Consider the following 17236-nt stretch of genomic DNA (forward strand, 5'->3'; position numbering starts at 1 on the left):
ATCCCTGCACTACAGCCAGGGCAGCAGAGTGAGACTGTCTACACACACACACACACACAAAATGGCTTAAGAAGACAAAATCTCTGAGGACAGTGACAAAAATTTCTTGGACTAAAAAGCCTCCAACCAATCAATGGCATCCAGTTTCTTTAACAAATTCAGCTAGCAATTTCTGACCTCTGCCATGTTTCTATTTTTGCTTTATCTGCCTCAAATTTGGCCTGAAAATGACTAGGTTAGTTTACTCTCTTGGACACCGCATGTACCTGCGACTCTGTGCACAAGTTTTCCTATCATTTGGGGTTAGCTGAATTGTTATTTTCTCACCAAGACTGAAAACTACTGCCATTTCATGAAGAAGAAAAACACAGGCCAAGGGGAGAAGAAAAGATAATGGGGAGCAGTGGAATGAGAAGAGTGTTTCTTAATTATGCTGTAGACTGTTTCTGCTGTTCCTTTTTCTACCCTGCACTGTGCAAAATAACTGTCACACAGTGGCTGCTACAGAGATGATGCGGCAGCGGCAATGGATAATACAGCTGTACCTCTGAGACATACAGGAGGTGACTTTTTACTTTTAAGGAGAAAAGCAAGAGATGAGAGGAAAAAAGATCAAACTTGTTCAAGAATTTTTTTTATTTTACTCTCACTCTTGTTTATTACATATTTTCAGTCATTAGAGGATTCCCCCCATATAATTCTTTTTATTGATTTTTATATGAAAGCAATAGAAAGCAATGTGGTATCATTTTCTGGTATAATAGAGCCATAGAAGCATGACAGCAGACACCTCACTGGGGAAAATAACATGTAAACACTATATAAATTAGCCTCTTCTAATGCAGTTAATAAAAGAAAGTAAACACTTGCAGATGGAGTAGAATTAAACAATACATTAGCGCACAGTGTATGAGTGTACTGTAGTCTTTGTTTTTTATTATAAATGACCATCACTAAAATGATCCTAAATACGCCATTAAAGAAAACTTACTTGCCAATAGGTGAAGACTAAGGAGGCAATAGAAAGTATAATTGGAGAACTTGCTACCTCAACTACAGAAGATTATACTAGTATGCACGAACAAATACCACTGTCTGTTAAAATTTTTAGTTAACTCTGAAAAGTGAAAAACACAGTTCGAGTCCAGCCTGGGCAACATGATGAGACCTCATCTCTCCAGAAAGTACAAAAATTAGCTGGGTGTGGCGGCGAGTCCCTATAGTCTCCGCTACTTTGGAGGCTGAGGTGGGAGGGTTGCTTGAGCATGGGAAGTTGAGGCTGCCATTGCACTCCAACCTGGGTAACGGAGCAAGACTCTGTTTCAGAAAAAGAAAAAAAAAAGTGAAAACACGTGTACATTTTATTCATTTATTCATTCACATTTGATTTATTACTTACATTTGTATCAGTGTTAAATGCTATGGAGAAAAAAAGGTAGCAACAGTCACTGAAGTTATGGAAGTACGGGAAATAGGATTCTTTGCTTGTCACATAGAATTGACTGCTTCTTTAAGGCTTACAAAGATGTGAGAAGCTCTGGACCTTCAAAAGAGAACTCAAAATGGTACAAGAGTACAGCCATGAAAACAAATCTGAATAGAACAAGTGCATATTACCATTACTTCTCAGGTTTGCCTTTTTATTAGATTCCTTTCACCACAATCTCATGTTTCCCCATGGACTTTGATTCTCAAACATGCCCTATATGGATTTAATGTTTCTTGTTCCATTAGCCACATCTTCAACTTTGCTTCCACCGACCAGCATGAGTGTGGTTTTGCATTTTGTTAATTCTTTAGTATCCAATTCGTGACCCTCCCCTGATTTTCAGCTTCATTACCCTCACATTTTGCTGACAGGTGGTAGTGGTTTGCCCTGAAATTCCATCAAGATAAAATAAATGGAAATAAATGCAATTCAAGATACAGTGTGATAAGTGCCCTTAGAGATGTATAAACAGGATGCTACGGAGTTTTGAGCTGGAAAATGCCCAATCAGGGATGCCAAGGAAGACTTGATTTAAAACATACAGTGACGTCGGAAACTAAATCCAAGAGTCCCAAAATGTGTTAGCAAAAAACCTGCCTCAATATATTTAGGGGAGAATCTTTCATAAACCTAACAGAAAATTCTGACCCATAGAGCTCTTTGATCACTTAAGAATGGTTCATATACATAGCTAAGCTCAACAAAACACATATACAGAATTCTCACATTTTGTTCAGAGGAATTCACAAATGTGAAGATGAATTTTACAAAGAAGTAAGCCAATTATTTCAGCTTGAGTGCTTTCTTACATGCAAGTTAAAATTCTTAATAAAATTGAAATTAACCCCATTACTACTAGATCTGAAGAAATTTAGGAGGTGTTTTTATACTTGAATCATCAGGAGAAAGCACAATTCAAATAAAGAACAACATATTCTCATGCATTTAGATGCAGTCCTCAATTTTTCCAGTTACATGCTTCTTGAAAGCAGGAAATTGGGAATCTTTATTTTTAAGTCACTGCAGGTAATTTCTGAGTCAGGAGGCTCATGGGTTTCCAGATGAGAAACAATGCTCCATGGTCTTCGTCTCTCTGCTTCTGGGACTAGGCTGGCTGGGCAGGGGCTGTGAATTAAGACAGTCAGTCTCAGACTTACCTGATTTGTTTGGATGTGTCTGAGGAAACAGCCCATCAAAAGGAAAGAATGTATATGATGAATCCAAAAGAATGGAGCTACAGTGAAGGCCCACAGCAGTAAATGGCCATGAGAACTGGATGTGGGAGGCCAAGAAGGAAGTGGAGAGCCAGACTAGTGATGGTTGTTGAGGGAAAAGTGAGCAAAGGGGAGCAAAGGAGAAGGTGGGTTGGAAAAGGGCTTGTAAGCAGCCCCAAGCCTGCCTGACACTTTCAAGAATGGAGTGGGGCTAGGACCAGGGAGGCTAATCTCTACTTAGGATACCTAAATGAGGGGTAGAGTTGCTGGGGGAAACCCTTTGGTAGAATTTAGTTAACTTAGCAGAGATCTGAATAAATTATGGAGGTGAATAAACACTGAATTAACAAAATCATACTGTACTCCAGAAAAACTTGATTGAATGACTGATAGATGCATTCATTCTTCGTTCAAGCATCCAGTGTGTTTTGTACACGCTCTAGGCACCCTTCTAGACCATGAGGAATCAATAGACAAAAACACGGTATGAACACATTCTTAGCTATGGTCTACTTAGTCATGATTTGTTTTTAAGTATGAAAATAATAAAGCTGATTGGGTGTAATAGCATGCTCTATTTTGGAAACACATTAACTAGTCAAAACAAGGTATTATTAAATAGTAAACAAGTAGTATAAATCATATTTAATTGCCAAATGAATCCATCATCAATTAACTTTGAAATGGAAGAAATAAGCAGCATGGGCTATTGATGTTAATAGATAGTCTTCGAATAATCTTTTTCCTTCACTCAACAAAATCTTTCTTGGAATCGAATAAAAATGATGAAGTTACTTCATTGAAAAAATATCATCTATATGAGTCACAAAAAGTAGATAATCTAACTTATAAAGTGGTCAGAATCTAAAATAGTGAAGTAGTCAAAAGACAAAGTGGGAAGACAGTGACCTGGCTTATCTTGTGGAATGGTGCTCCTCATTTATGCCTAAACAGTGCCTAGTACTGGGAGCAAGGCCTTGATGGGTATGTCTCCTGACCTGCTTGGGTTAGGCATACCAGGATTCTACTCATTTAAGGGGCTGTGGAGACTGTCAGGAACCAATACCTCCTTAGGGAAGAGAAAGCAGTCTAGATTTTACCCAATAACCAGTATATCGGTTGTCAGAGGGATTCTACCTATAGCAGGGTCTCTGTCATTCATTTAGTTGCATATCTAAGGCCCAGGGGAAGAAGGGTTGTGAATAAAAACTGAAAAATGTGGTTCACTAGAAACTCTTAAATTAAGGTATAAGCAGCACAGCTTAGAAGCCTGTTTCAACAAGGTATTACATGACAGAGAGACAGAGAGAGAGAAACATTCTTTATTTTGCCACAGAATACATTGGAGCTTCAGCTCCATAAACAATCCAATGCATGAGCAGCCCCAGCAAAATGGGTGGTAATGGTACCAGAGGACAAGGCAGGAAAGCCTGGCATAGACAGCCACGCTGGATAGGTCTGGATAGTGGCAGGCGGGACGGCATCCATGCAAGTGGAACTCGTACTTGATGGATCTCATATCTAGGCACATGTGAGGTACCCCGGGGGAGTTCCAGAAATTCTTCAGTGGTGGGGAAAATGTTAATGATGCTTGAGGGCTCTGCAATAACAAGTATAAACCAGAGCAAACAAGTCAAATAAGAGTTACTAATGTTAAAATAACCTATTTATTATAAATCGGCCATCAATGGATCTCAAAACTGACTGAGAAAGGTTTCACCACACATATAATCAGTTGCTAAACAAATAAAATGTGAATATTATGGCTCTGTTGGAGAAACTATTGTGTAAATGTTTTTGAAATATTCAGCAGAGAGCTGTAGAAACTAGTAAAATCTCAGGACCTTTAGAACTGAAAAATTTCAGTGGATGCCACATATTTATCCATTATAAAGAAAGTATAAGAGCCAGAGAACTAAAAACAATAGTAGACTATAGAGGCTAGGGTATATTAAAAAATAATTTGAAGACAAATCAGTATCTAGAAAACATTTATATAATAGCTATTGCCAAAGAGGCAGATGGCTTATAGAGATCAAATGTAGACTCAAATCTAGGGCATTTTAAGTGACCAGAAACTTTGTAACTAAGAAAATAAGCATTTTCTTGAAACAAAAACCCAGAATAGCACTTGATAATATTGTATACAGATATGCTATTTTATAACATTTTGCCATAATTCTATTATCATTGTTTCTCTTTCTACTTCCTATTTTTTTCTTTTCTTATTCCTCCTTCTTTTTTCTGTCCCTCTCTTTTTTTTCTCCTTCTTCCTCTCCTTTGTCCTTCTTCTCCACTCCTTTCTCCGTTTCCTCCCTCTCTCCCTTCTTTTTCCCCTTCCTTCATTCCTTCCTCCCTCCCTCCGTCCCTCCCTGCCTTCCTTCCTTTTCTCCCTTGTTTCCTTTCCCCAGAAATACCTAATTCAAGGCCTGGATCACATTTCTTAGGAATCCACAATTTACCTGAATAAATTTTAAGTGGCATTTCACTGCAAAACTCAGAGTGCCTCTACATATCTAGTATGCAGTATCAGCTAGTAACAGGATAGATCAGAGTTTAAAGGGAAAGAAGCAACTCTGATTGCCATGGTAGAAAAAAATTGTCCCCATAAAACTAATGTATTTCATTAATATTTAATCCCAATGATATTGTAATACAGGTGTTATGGAACTGGATTCAAACATCTATTCCTAAAATGTTTAATGTTGGCATGTCAAAAGAAAACTAACAAAAATAATTGCTATCTGACTTTTACTTTATTGACTTCAATGAACTATGTGAATTTACTTCTTTACACATATGTGCTGCATTCCTTATTATTTCTTCAAGCACTTCAAATAGTCTTGGCCACATTGCAGCATTAAAACATATATTCCTGTGTTTTCAGTTCAATTAAGTCCATTATGCTTTGTCTTACAACTTAATAAATGAAGAGGTTCTAGTATGACTGAAGAAACAGGAACCAAAGTACATACAGAATTGTAAAATGAGAAGTACAATAAAGTTTAATTTATTTGGATTTATTTTGGCCCCCCAATTCTGATACCCCTTCATTGTTTTATTTTTCTTCATATTATTTGTCACTTTCTAACATACTGTGTATTTCACTAATTTTTCTTAATGTCTGATTCCCACACATAGCAGAGGATCAGGGAATATATGTTTAATGAGTTTATCTCACTTTTAGGGAATTTATTATTGTTGTGCTGTGTTAACATTTGCTAAGCAAATGATTAATATAAATAAGACTAAAAGAAGATCGTTTATCAATAGCAGCAAAAATTACTTTCAAACATTTCAGAAATAATCATGAGTGTGGGGGAAAAGTTACCTAGAAGTCATTCAATACATTATGATGCACTATTACAAAAAAAAAATCTATGTGTGTAACATAACTCAAAGATAATATATCAACTGTGGCATTACAGGACTTTTCTTTTACAAGTGTTTTAGAATTCAGACATCTCTCATCAATCTAGACTGATTTTCCAGATCTGAAAGAGCTATCAAACCCCACATCATCTGTAGGGTCAGTCTACTAGGCAGTATTAGTTCACTAAACATTTTCTGTTTACTGAGTGAGAGGCCCTTAATTACAATGCTGTGGGGAATAAAAAAATGAAAAAGACGTATTTCTCATGGAGGCTAAAGGAGCAATGAATTTACCCTGAAAGAGTAATATTGAAAATGGAGAAGGCAATAATAAAATAATGGAACTATTTCTTAAGCACTTAGGATGAGCTGGATTTTAACAGAAGGATTTGAAAGGCAAGGATGCAGTGGACTGAAGAACCAGCATGGACAAAGACATGGATGGGGTAAAGTGCATGGAGTTATTGAAGAACCAAGATCAGTTTGTGTGGAGGGATGCAGGTGTATTAAAAATGGAATCACTTTTCATAAATATGTAGGGTTTTTGAGAAGAAATTATGTAATAATCTGCCTCAGAGACGCTATCTAGGAAAGGTTCCCTCTGTGTTGCCTTCTTACTCTGAGGTTTTCTAAGGCCCTTTGGCAAATGCATACAGAGAACAAATGCATTCTGGAAGCACCAGAGAATGCAGGATGAGAGATTTGGAATTCCCATAAACAGAAGTGATAGATACAGATTTGCTAAGGCACTGTACAGTTGGTCAGCTTATCAATTATTAAGTGAAAGACCTGACTGGTTGTAAAAGGCTTTGCCAGATGAAATGAACCACAGGGCAGAACGTGGAACACAAAGGAGAGAGAGATGTTCATCCCGAATGGAACTGAGAAGTCTGAGCACCACAGAGCTTTATTATTCTCCAAATCTTCAAATTTGAGCTTGAAGTAATGAATACATAATGCAGATGAGTCATTACGTTTCTAGTCACCACTCCAGAATCAACAGTGTTATTTTTCTTTAGCAAAATTAAGTCGCTCTTTATAAGGAATCATAATATGCAGTACGAGTCTCTGAATTCTCATTTTAGAGCTATCATTCTTGCCAAATTTCCCTAGAGAAATGGTATACCTTTCTCTGGCTTTCTAAAAAAAAATCTCTTATTGTTTTGTCTCTTTTTCAATATTGATTATGATAGTAATACATAATGACTATATTAATTTGTAAAAATACCAACAAGTAGAATAAAATACTTGAAATACCATGGCTGCTATTATTTTCTATGTCATTTTCTCACTCTTTTTCTTTCAGTTAATGATGAATAGTCAGCAGAAAATCACAGCATGAACAAACACACATGTATAGAGCCAACCCAAACTGAACACCTGTATAAATTATTTTTACTTAAAATACATTATAAATATTTTCATATCAATTATGTTTCCTTCAGAACATAGTTGTTAATTATCAGATAGAATTTTAATATACAAATATACCATAATTTATTTAACCAATCTCTAGTCTTTGGTCATGTAATTTTTTTCTAATTTTTATATTAAAAATATAGTGATATGTTCTATATAAACATTTATCCATTATCATTTCCTTATGATAGAATTGTAGGGTAAAGGGTTTGCAAAATGTTCAGGGTTTTGACACACATTGCTAAATCACCTTGGAGCTGAGCATGAATGACTGTTTTCCTGAATACTGTCCAACACTGGATATAGTATCTAAAAAAGAAAAAAAGAAATGTGATGTATTACCTTAATGTTATCTTGACTAGCATCTTTATTACCACGGAGATTGAGCATTTTTAATATGTTTATTAGCCATTTGTATTTCTTAATTTGTAAAGCAGGTGCCTATTTGGATACTTGGGTTTTATTGATTTCTAAGAGCTCTTTAAATGTTAGGAAGAGTAAGCCTTTATTCATTATATGTGAATTCTTACTTAGAATCACAAAAATGCAATTCTACCCACCATGGATATAGTATAACCTAGATATATTTTGATATTTGCATCAAGTAAATTATTTTTAAAATAATTTATACAAATAGAAAATATTCAATGTGAAAATAAAATATATTTCATGATTCTCATGAACAAACAGATCTTAATTGCTCCACTAGAGATTTTAATACCAGTCTTTTAAGTTACAAATAGCAATAAAAAGGATAATTCGCTCCATAAACCGGCTAGCAATCAGAATGCAAATCAGAGGATGAGCCTTTGCTTCACCAGGAAAGCAGTGACTAGGTTTTTAATTGTCACACCAAATTTCATACAAAACTGCGGAAATATGACTGACAGCACATTGAAGATATTCACAAGAGTGAAAACCAGAAATTCGTGTAGATGGAATTCATTTTATTTTTATTTCAACTTCTGATCAAGATTATATTAGGGTAGGAAGAAATTATAGATTAAAAATTAATTATTCTGATAGCTTTATTACAGCATAATATTTGATGATAAACTACCAAGATTTTTAAACTAGATTTGGCTTTAAATCCTTACGTTGGTTCTTGCTTTGTCTTTCTGCTTGCTTGGTTTACTTAAATGGCTCTATAGATACTGGTAGTTGTGTAAAGTTTTACTTCTAGAAACAAGATATTTAAACAAAAAATCAAGACCTAAGCCACCTTCCAAAAATCCCTATTCTACAGCATTTATTTTATTCAACCTGAAAATTGCATTAATCACACTTAGTTTTTTTTTTTTTCCTTTCTTCAATTACTTCCCTGATAAGAAAATCTCTAAGTACCAGGAGAATGCCTTCTAGGTATATAAGATTCTTCTCCATGATCACTTCTGAATCTAGTTAAGACCCTTAGTTAAAAATATCCACCCCAAATGATTTTTTAAAACTGTGGTACATTTATACCAGACAGTACTACTCAACAATAAAAATGACCTATTGATACATACAACTTGAGTGAATCTCAAGGGCATTATGCTGAGTGGGGGAAGCCAATGTAAAAATCACAATCTATATGATTCCATTGATATATCATGTTTGGAATGAAAACATTATAGAGATGGAGAACAAATTACCTAGGAGATGGAGATGGAGATGGAGAACAAATTACCACCAAGGATGGTGGCAGGGAGGGAAGTGGATATGATTACAAGGGGCAGCATGAGCCACATTGCTGTAGTGATGGGATTGTTCTACATGTTTATTGCAGTGGTATTTACATGAGTCTACATATGTGATGAAATGGCATCAAATTATTTACACACATTGTCCCAATGTTACAATATCAATACAATATCAAACAACATCAATATTTGATATTGTATCATAGCAATACAAGATGTAACCATTAGGAAAAGTTAGGTATACAAGATTTCTCTGTAGTACTATATTTACAACTTTTGGTGAATCTATAATCATTTCAAAATAAAATTTTTTTAAAAATCCACTCAAATGGAGAAGGGGGTAGGAGAGAGCCTTTCTGGAGGTTCAGAGATGAGCAAACTTTAACCAGTCTTCAAGACAATTCTATGTTAAAAAATAAAAACAAAACACAAAAAACTGCATGCACAAAGCATTTACCATTTCTCTAATATGTATATGTTCATAATTCTTATTTTTGAGGTTTAAAAATATATATCTTTAGTTTTCCCTAGCAATTTTATAATACATGCTTTTAATACAATTATTTTAAAGAGATGAAATCTTACTATGTTCCCCGGGCTGGCCTCCAGCTTCTGAGTTCCAGCAATCCTCCTGCTTCAGCTTCAAGAATAGCTGGGACTACAAGTATGTAGCACCTTGCCCAGGTTTTTAATATAATATTAGAACAATTTTATAATGTATGCTTTTTAGTATATTATGGATATTATATTTCTATTTTTACATATTATAGACTCTCTTAGCAAATATATTGTATGTACTTTATAGAACAGTTTTTCTAGGAAATTTATCTTTCTAACATTTAGAAACGTTATCATGGTAACCATGGAAGTCTGTCAAAATTTCCAAAGATGCTATCTACAGATCTTTGAGTAGAATCAACTACCCTGAAATTATATAAACCTGAAATTTTGATTTGAAGATGTAGTTCAGCATATTAGTTTACTTTTGAGTAAACTGAATTTAAATGCATGTGAAATCCTTTTTTGAAGATATAGAATAGGACGTCAGTTGGCTTTTTCATAAACTGAATTTACTTAAACTTGAAGTCTTGATTTAGAAATATAGTTAAGTATGTCAATTGGCTTGTGTGTGTATTTGTGTATAATTTGCATAATGTGGCCAATTATATAATTTGCATATTTAATCACAATAGTTGAATGACCTGGGGCAAATGACTGCAAGTCCTCTACATTTCCAAAATATGTAGATGATAATAATACCTGTCTTACCTTCTTCACAAAGTAAAACACTAAACAAAGGTTATTATTGTTACTAATAAAAAATAATTGCAACAGGGCTGTTTTATCAACCTGTGGAGTATGATCTATTCATAAAGCCTGTCTTTTCCACCTCTGAAGAAGAATTTAAATGAAGCATACACAAAAGAGTTTTCTGATTAGTTCCAAGTAAATACCATCAAATAAAACCCCTAAACAAACACATAGACAGTGTAAAAATAAAAAAGCAGCACTCTAACAATGGCACAGGGCAGATAGGTTCCTTCTGTTATGGGAGCTGTAACCTGCCCCCATTTTTAAAATCATTTTCTTCTTTTTAGTATCAAAAAACTTCAAGTTATGCTTGTTCACTTGAAAACTGCTTATTGGCCTGCTATGATGGCTCATGCCTGTAATCCTAGCACTTTGGGAGGCCAAGGTGGGAAGATCACTTGGGCTCAGGAGTTCAAGACTATCCTGGGCAACACAGGGAGGCACGTCTTTACAAAAAGTAAAAAAAAAAAAAAAAAAAAAAAAGTTACCCAGGTGTGGTGGTATGCACCTGTAGTCCCAGCTACTCAGGAAGCTGAGGTGGGAAGATTGCTTGGGCCCAGGAGGTAGAGGCTGCAGTGAGCTGTCATCATGCCACTGCACTCCAGCCTGGGTGACAGAACAAAACTCTGTCTTAAAAGAAAGAAAACTGAATCCAGTCTTAGAAAATAATGGCAGTATTGCTTCTAAAAAAGTAAACATTTGAAATATTCAACAATTAGAGAATGGACAAGCAATGATACATATATTGCAATAAAGTGGCATTTTCAGAGACATAATAATAATTGAAAACGAGATATGCATGCTATTATTTCAACTACATAAAAATTTGGTTTAAAAATTTGTGTGATACTTCAGAATATTAACTGGGTTTCCTAGATAGTAGAACTATAGATGGCTTTTTCTTCTTTTTTACAAATTTGTTTCCAAATTTTCAGTAATGAGATTTCTTACTTTTATTATTAGAGAAAAACTTGTTGGAAACTGTTAATTGTTGTTGCGGTAGACAGCCTCTAAAGTGGCATCCAGTGAATCCTCACCTTTTGATACACATGCCCTTGTGCAATCACTCCATGAGTGTGGGCTGGACCTAGTGACTTGCACATAATAAATAGAATATGGAAAAAATGATGGAATGTCATCCTGTGATTAGATTACAAAAAACAGTGTCTTCCATCTAGGGTGCCCTATTTCTGCTTTCTTGTGCACTTACTCTGAAGGAAGTCAGCTGCCATGTTGAAAGCTTCCTTATGAAGTGGTCCACATGGCAAGAAGTTGATGTCTCCAGACAATAGCCATCAAGGACCTGACACCATGTGAGCGAGTTTGGAAATGGGGTCTCCCCTGCTTGAACCTTGAGATGTCTACAGCCCTGACCAGCAGCCTTGAGAGAGATCCTGAGACAAAGGCATCTCGCTGTTGCCAGGAATCTTGACTCATAAAAACTAGGATATAATAAAGATTATTATTTTAAGCTGCTAAATATTGGGGTAATTTGTTATGCAGCCACATTTAGCTAATACTGTCATTATTTAAAATGAACATTTATTTTGTATTCTAAAATCTGTAAAAATGTACAGGTTTGTTCCTCCACAAAAATGTACTTGGTTTTCGTTCAAAAATATACCTGGTAACCTAAAAGTATTAGAAGTAAAATAAATTCTTGCTATTAATATATTTAATCATCATGTAAATATTGTTTTCAGCTTTTTACTATGTCATAGCTATGTGCTTATGAACTTAAGAGCCAAAAGTGAACAAGACAAGTTAATGCTATCAAGGATCTTATAGTCTGGTCTGGTCAGGGGAGAAAGGGGTTGAGAAGGATAGAGATACATAAGTAGATAATAATTTCAATAAAACTGAAGTACAATAGTAGAGAAATATAGTGTCATGGGAGCACAATAGGAGAGATTATCCTTCCCAAAATAAATTAGAAAAAAATCCACAAAGGATGATACATCTAAGCCAGATTGTACAAGATGATAAGTACATGCAGGATAGGGGATAGGTTGTGGAGAAATGCTAGACTCAGGTAATAGCATGTACAAATGTGGAATTGTTACTGTAATAGCCATGACGGGAAAGAGCAAATGATGAGACATGTCAGTGTAGAGTCCACAGAAATAGTGAGAGATGGGTCTGGTAAAACAGTGGAGCTAAATAATGAAAAGTATTAGAAGTCAAATAAAGAAATAAAAATGGGAGGCTGAGACAGGAGAATTGCTTGAGTCTGGGAGGCAGAGGTTGCAGTGAGCCAAGATCGTTGCACTCCAGCCTGGGTGACAGAGCGAAACTCCATCTTGAAAAAAAAAAAAAGAAAGAAAGAAAGAGAAAAGAAATTGAGATACTATACTATAGGTATTAAGCCATCATTAAATCCTTTAATGATGGGAGTCAACTATTTTATGTTACGTAAGGATGATGCTAACATAAAATGAAGGTGGAGAATGCTTAAAGTGGGAATGGCTGTCAAGACAATTAAAATAGGAGGCAATTAAAATAATACACCATGGAAGATCATCACCTGAGTCTGGGAGGTCGAGACTGCAGTGAAATCATGCCACTGCACTGCAGCCTGGTAACAGAGCAAAGTCTTGTCTCTAAAAAGCAAAAAAAAAACAAAACAGAAAATAATAATCCACCATAATAATAGCTACTATTGTTTTAAAACACTGTAGAAAATATTACATGCATTTGGTCTTAACAATTAGCTTGCCTAATAGCAATAATGTTTTTCACTTATGAGGAAAGGGAGGCCCAGAAAAGTTAAATGACTTGCCTCTGTCTCACAGCAACTAAGTATCACTGCTGGTTCAGAGAAAAATAAACTATAAAAAATGAATCAAGTGTAAACTCTAGAACTGAAAAATATAGCATCTAAAATAACAAATTTGTTGAATTGAACAAATAGCAGAATGAAGATAACCAAGGAAACACAGTCAGTGAACTTAAAGATAAATCAATAGAAATTATCCAGTCTGAAGAACAAAGAAAAGATTGAAAAATATTAAAATATCCTCAGAGAGCTGTAAGACAATATTTAAAGATTTAACATACATATAATTGGAGTCTCAAAGGGAGAGCAGAAAGAACATGAGTTACACAAACATTTTTTTAATGATGGCTTAAATTTTTTTCAAATTCAGTGAGTGACATAAATTTACAGATTCAAGAAACTCAATGGACCCCAGATAGAATAAATACAAAGAAAATCTCATATAGGCCCATAATAGTCAAACTGCTGAATTTTTTTTTTAAATTGAGGACAGAAAAAAATAACATGTATATAGAAGGAAATGATACAAATGAATCATCAGAAACAATGGAGGCCAGCAGATAGTGGGAGAACATTTGAAAAAGTTGCTGAAACCATTGGGAAAGAAGCCCTCTATTCTTTTTCCTGAGGATGGTAAGATGGTAGGATAAAGACTGAATATGGCAGCACCATCTTACTATCAGACATGGGAATGGAAACCAGATTCTGGATGGCATTGCTTGAGTGATTAGATCAAATGTGACACTCATTTATTGAAACTATGCACTTTTTTTTTGTATAAAGCATTTTTAGGAAGGTTTTTGTCATTTACAGGCAAATGAGAGCCTATTAAAACAATCATCCTTTCAAATGTAGTCCAAATATTCTCTCCTTTTAAAAGTCTTTCCTATACTGGGGCGGTGGCTCACGCCTGTAATCCTAGCACTTTGGGAGGACGAGGTGGGTGGATCACCTGAGGTCAGGAGTTCAAGACCAGCCTGTCCAACATGGTGAAACCCCATCTCTACTACAAATACAAAAATTAGCTGGGCATGGTGGCGGGCACCTGTAATCCCAACTACTCAGGAGGCTGAGGCAGGAGAATCACTTGAACACAGGAGGTGGACGTTGCGGTGAGCTTAGATCATGCCATTGCACTCCAGCCTGGGCGACAACAGCAAAACTCCGTCTCAAAACAAAAAAAAAAAAAAAAAAAAGTCTTTCTAATCCTTCCCATTCTCTTATCTCTTGGAAAGAATTAGTTGCTCCCCATCCTCTGTACTTTATTAGTGTCTCTTCATTGTTGAACTATTTATATTGTATTTTTAAAAATAGACTATGATCCCCTTGAGGGGTGGTATTGACTTAATTTTCTTTGTATCCAGATAATAGCTGTAGCACATAGTGAACCACAAATATACATTTTTTCAGTTAGACTTTTTGTTAGGGGATGCGATAGTTTTTCTTAATTGATTGGATCAGTTAAAACGCCTCTGGTTAAAAGCAACAGAAATCTCAAATGAAATGGACTTAAATGTTCAAGAGAATTGATTGGGTCATGCCACTGAAAAAATCCAGAGGGAAAGTACCTTAATCAAGGTCGACTACAGGGGATGAAGAAGGAATCGTACTAAGAAAACTATCAGCTACCCTCCTTAGCAACTGGAGGAATTTTTGTAGAATTAGCATATGTGGTCCATATCTTGGATGAAAATACGAAAGAAAGAATCCTACACCTCTTTCTTCTTTCCCAGAGTCTAATGCACAGTGGTTGCAAAGTCTTAAATATTATTGCATGGAGAAGTATGTGATATCTGATAAAAGCATATCACAATTTTTTTCATGTCTGGTGATTCAGATTTTTTAAATTACTTAATGTCTTTAATTTTTTAATTTATTTATTTTAAATTTTTTTTTGTAGAGACAAGGTCTTATATGTTGCTCAGGCTTGTCTTGAACTCCTGGCTCAAGCAATCTTCCCACCTCAGCCTTCCAAAGTGTGAGGATTACAAGTGTGAGCCACCACGGCAGGCCAAGAAATTTTAATGATTATAAAGATCATTCATAGTATGTTATTTTCAGCAGCAAATTATAAACAACTCAATATTCATTCAAAGTGGTAAGCCAAGAGATAATTCCTACAGCAGACAGATTACCAATGTCAGCATAGGCATAAATTTAACTAATATGGAGAGTACGACTAGACCTAAAGTTGAAGGGTAAAAGAAACTGCTTGTGGAGTATGGGGCAGTGGGCATAGGGTACATAGAATAACAGCTTCTCACAACAAGTTATTTTCTATCATTGGATTTTCTAACCATGTTTATGTACTTATTTGATAAACTTAAACATTCTAAAATTAAAGAAACTTAAAGTAAGGCAATTCTAAAGATTCAGTAAGTCTTAAGAAAAACCAAACAAACAAGACTTTGGCAAACAGATCTAATCCCAATGCTTATGCTAGTCAAAACAGCTCTCTTTCTGTGCCTAAAAATTATTCAGATACTTCCTATGTTTTCTCCCTCTTGCCTGCCTGGACTTCAATGATTCTGCTTTTAGTTCAGCGTCTGAACCCTAGTCCTTGCCTTTGCCACTCCCTAGACTCAGCTTGGTTTTCCATTGTTTCAATGATCTCCATACTTGTGGCCACCCCAGTGGGATGCAGCCAAGAGTGTTTATCAATTGTGCTGAAGGCATGTCTTGGCTTGGCCCATGGCTTTCAGGGATGGGTGCAGTGCACATCACCATTACCATCTGAGAATTATGTTTGATTATTTATTAGGTAATATATTTAATTAAAGAACATGGCATCATGAAGAAATTATGGTTTAGAATTTACTGGCCATCTCTAACTTCTCATGTTAAAATAATTTCTGACATCATCAAGAGAGAAGGGAGCCAAATAGCAAGAAGGGCTACTTCAAGATCACCTCACTTTTCAAACAGAGAAACAATCAAGAGTTGTAATGCCTACAGCTTCCCTCATTCCTCCCATTCCCTGGGAACATCTACTAAATCAACAATGTTTTAATTATAATGGAAAGGGTCAGTAACACAGTCTTCTTAAATTCTACTCTCAACCTGGCCAAAATAAAGGGCACAAGCCTCTCACTGATGCCATTTTGATTACACAAATTCAAACATGCCCACTTTTAATAGCTAGCAAGGTAAATTCTCCATGTCCATTAAGATTCAAGATGTCATTACAAAGTTATATTGAAGGGTATGACACAGCACAAATATTTGCAGGAGGCTAAACTATTTGCTACAATACTTATTTCTAAATGAATTACCTTGTGGTTGATAGTAAAGCTGAAAACTAAGAAATAAGGGTCAGATTCCTCCTGCGAGATCTCCCTTGTAAAATTATCCCAAATCTAATAATACCACATTATTGACTTAAGCACACTTCCCAGTGACATGCCATAGCTGACCTGTAATTTTTATTCTACATGATGCCAGCCCTAATAAAATGACACTTGTGAATGTAAATTAAGCTTGCAAAGGGGACAGATTGCATGATTCTGGTTTCTCTCAGATGCCTGTAGGCTATCACAGGTTCCATATGTGAAGTAATTATGTTCACTGAAGGAAAGAATAAATGCTGTCAAATTCCGTACTGAGAGAGAAAGCAGCTATTATATTTCAGTAGTCGCTAGAGCATTGCCCCCAGACAGTAGCAAGATGTATAAGAAAATAAAAACGGTGCCAGCCATATATTACACGTCTGCCTTTACATTTGTAGCTCCCTTTAAATGTATATTATACAAAGACGATAACTTACCCGTGAACGTTTTAGCTGTCTTCTTCGGCATCTTTTCTGTGGAGCCATTTTGAAATACGTGGCATGATAGTTATTGAAGGGATAATGAATACAGATACTTAGTTCTGTTTCTCTTGCGTTGTACTGAGAAGCAACAACACTGTTGGAACTTTGATGTGCGAACTTTGCTTTTTGCTTGAACGACATCTCAAATTCAAGCCCAGCCCTGCC

This window comes from Pongo abelii, chromosome 1 (assembly GCF_028885655.2).
Source record: "Pongo abelii isolate AG06213 chromosome 1, NHGRI_mPonAbe1-v2.0_pri, whole genome shotgun sequence".
NCBI lineage: Eukaryota > Metazoa > Chordata > Mammalia > Primates > Hominidae > Pongo > Pongo abelii.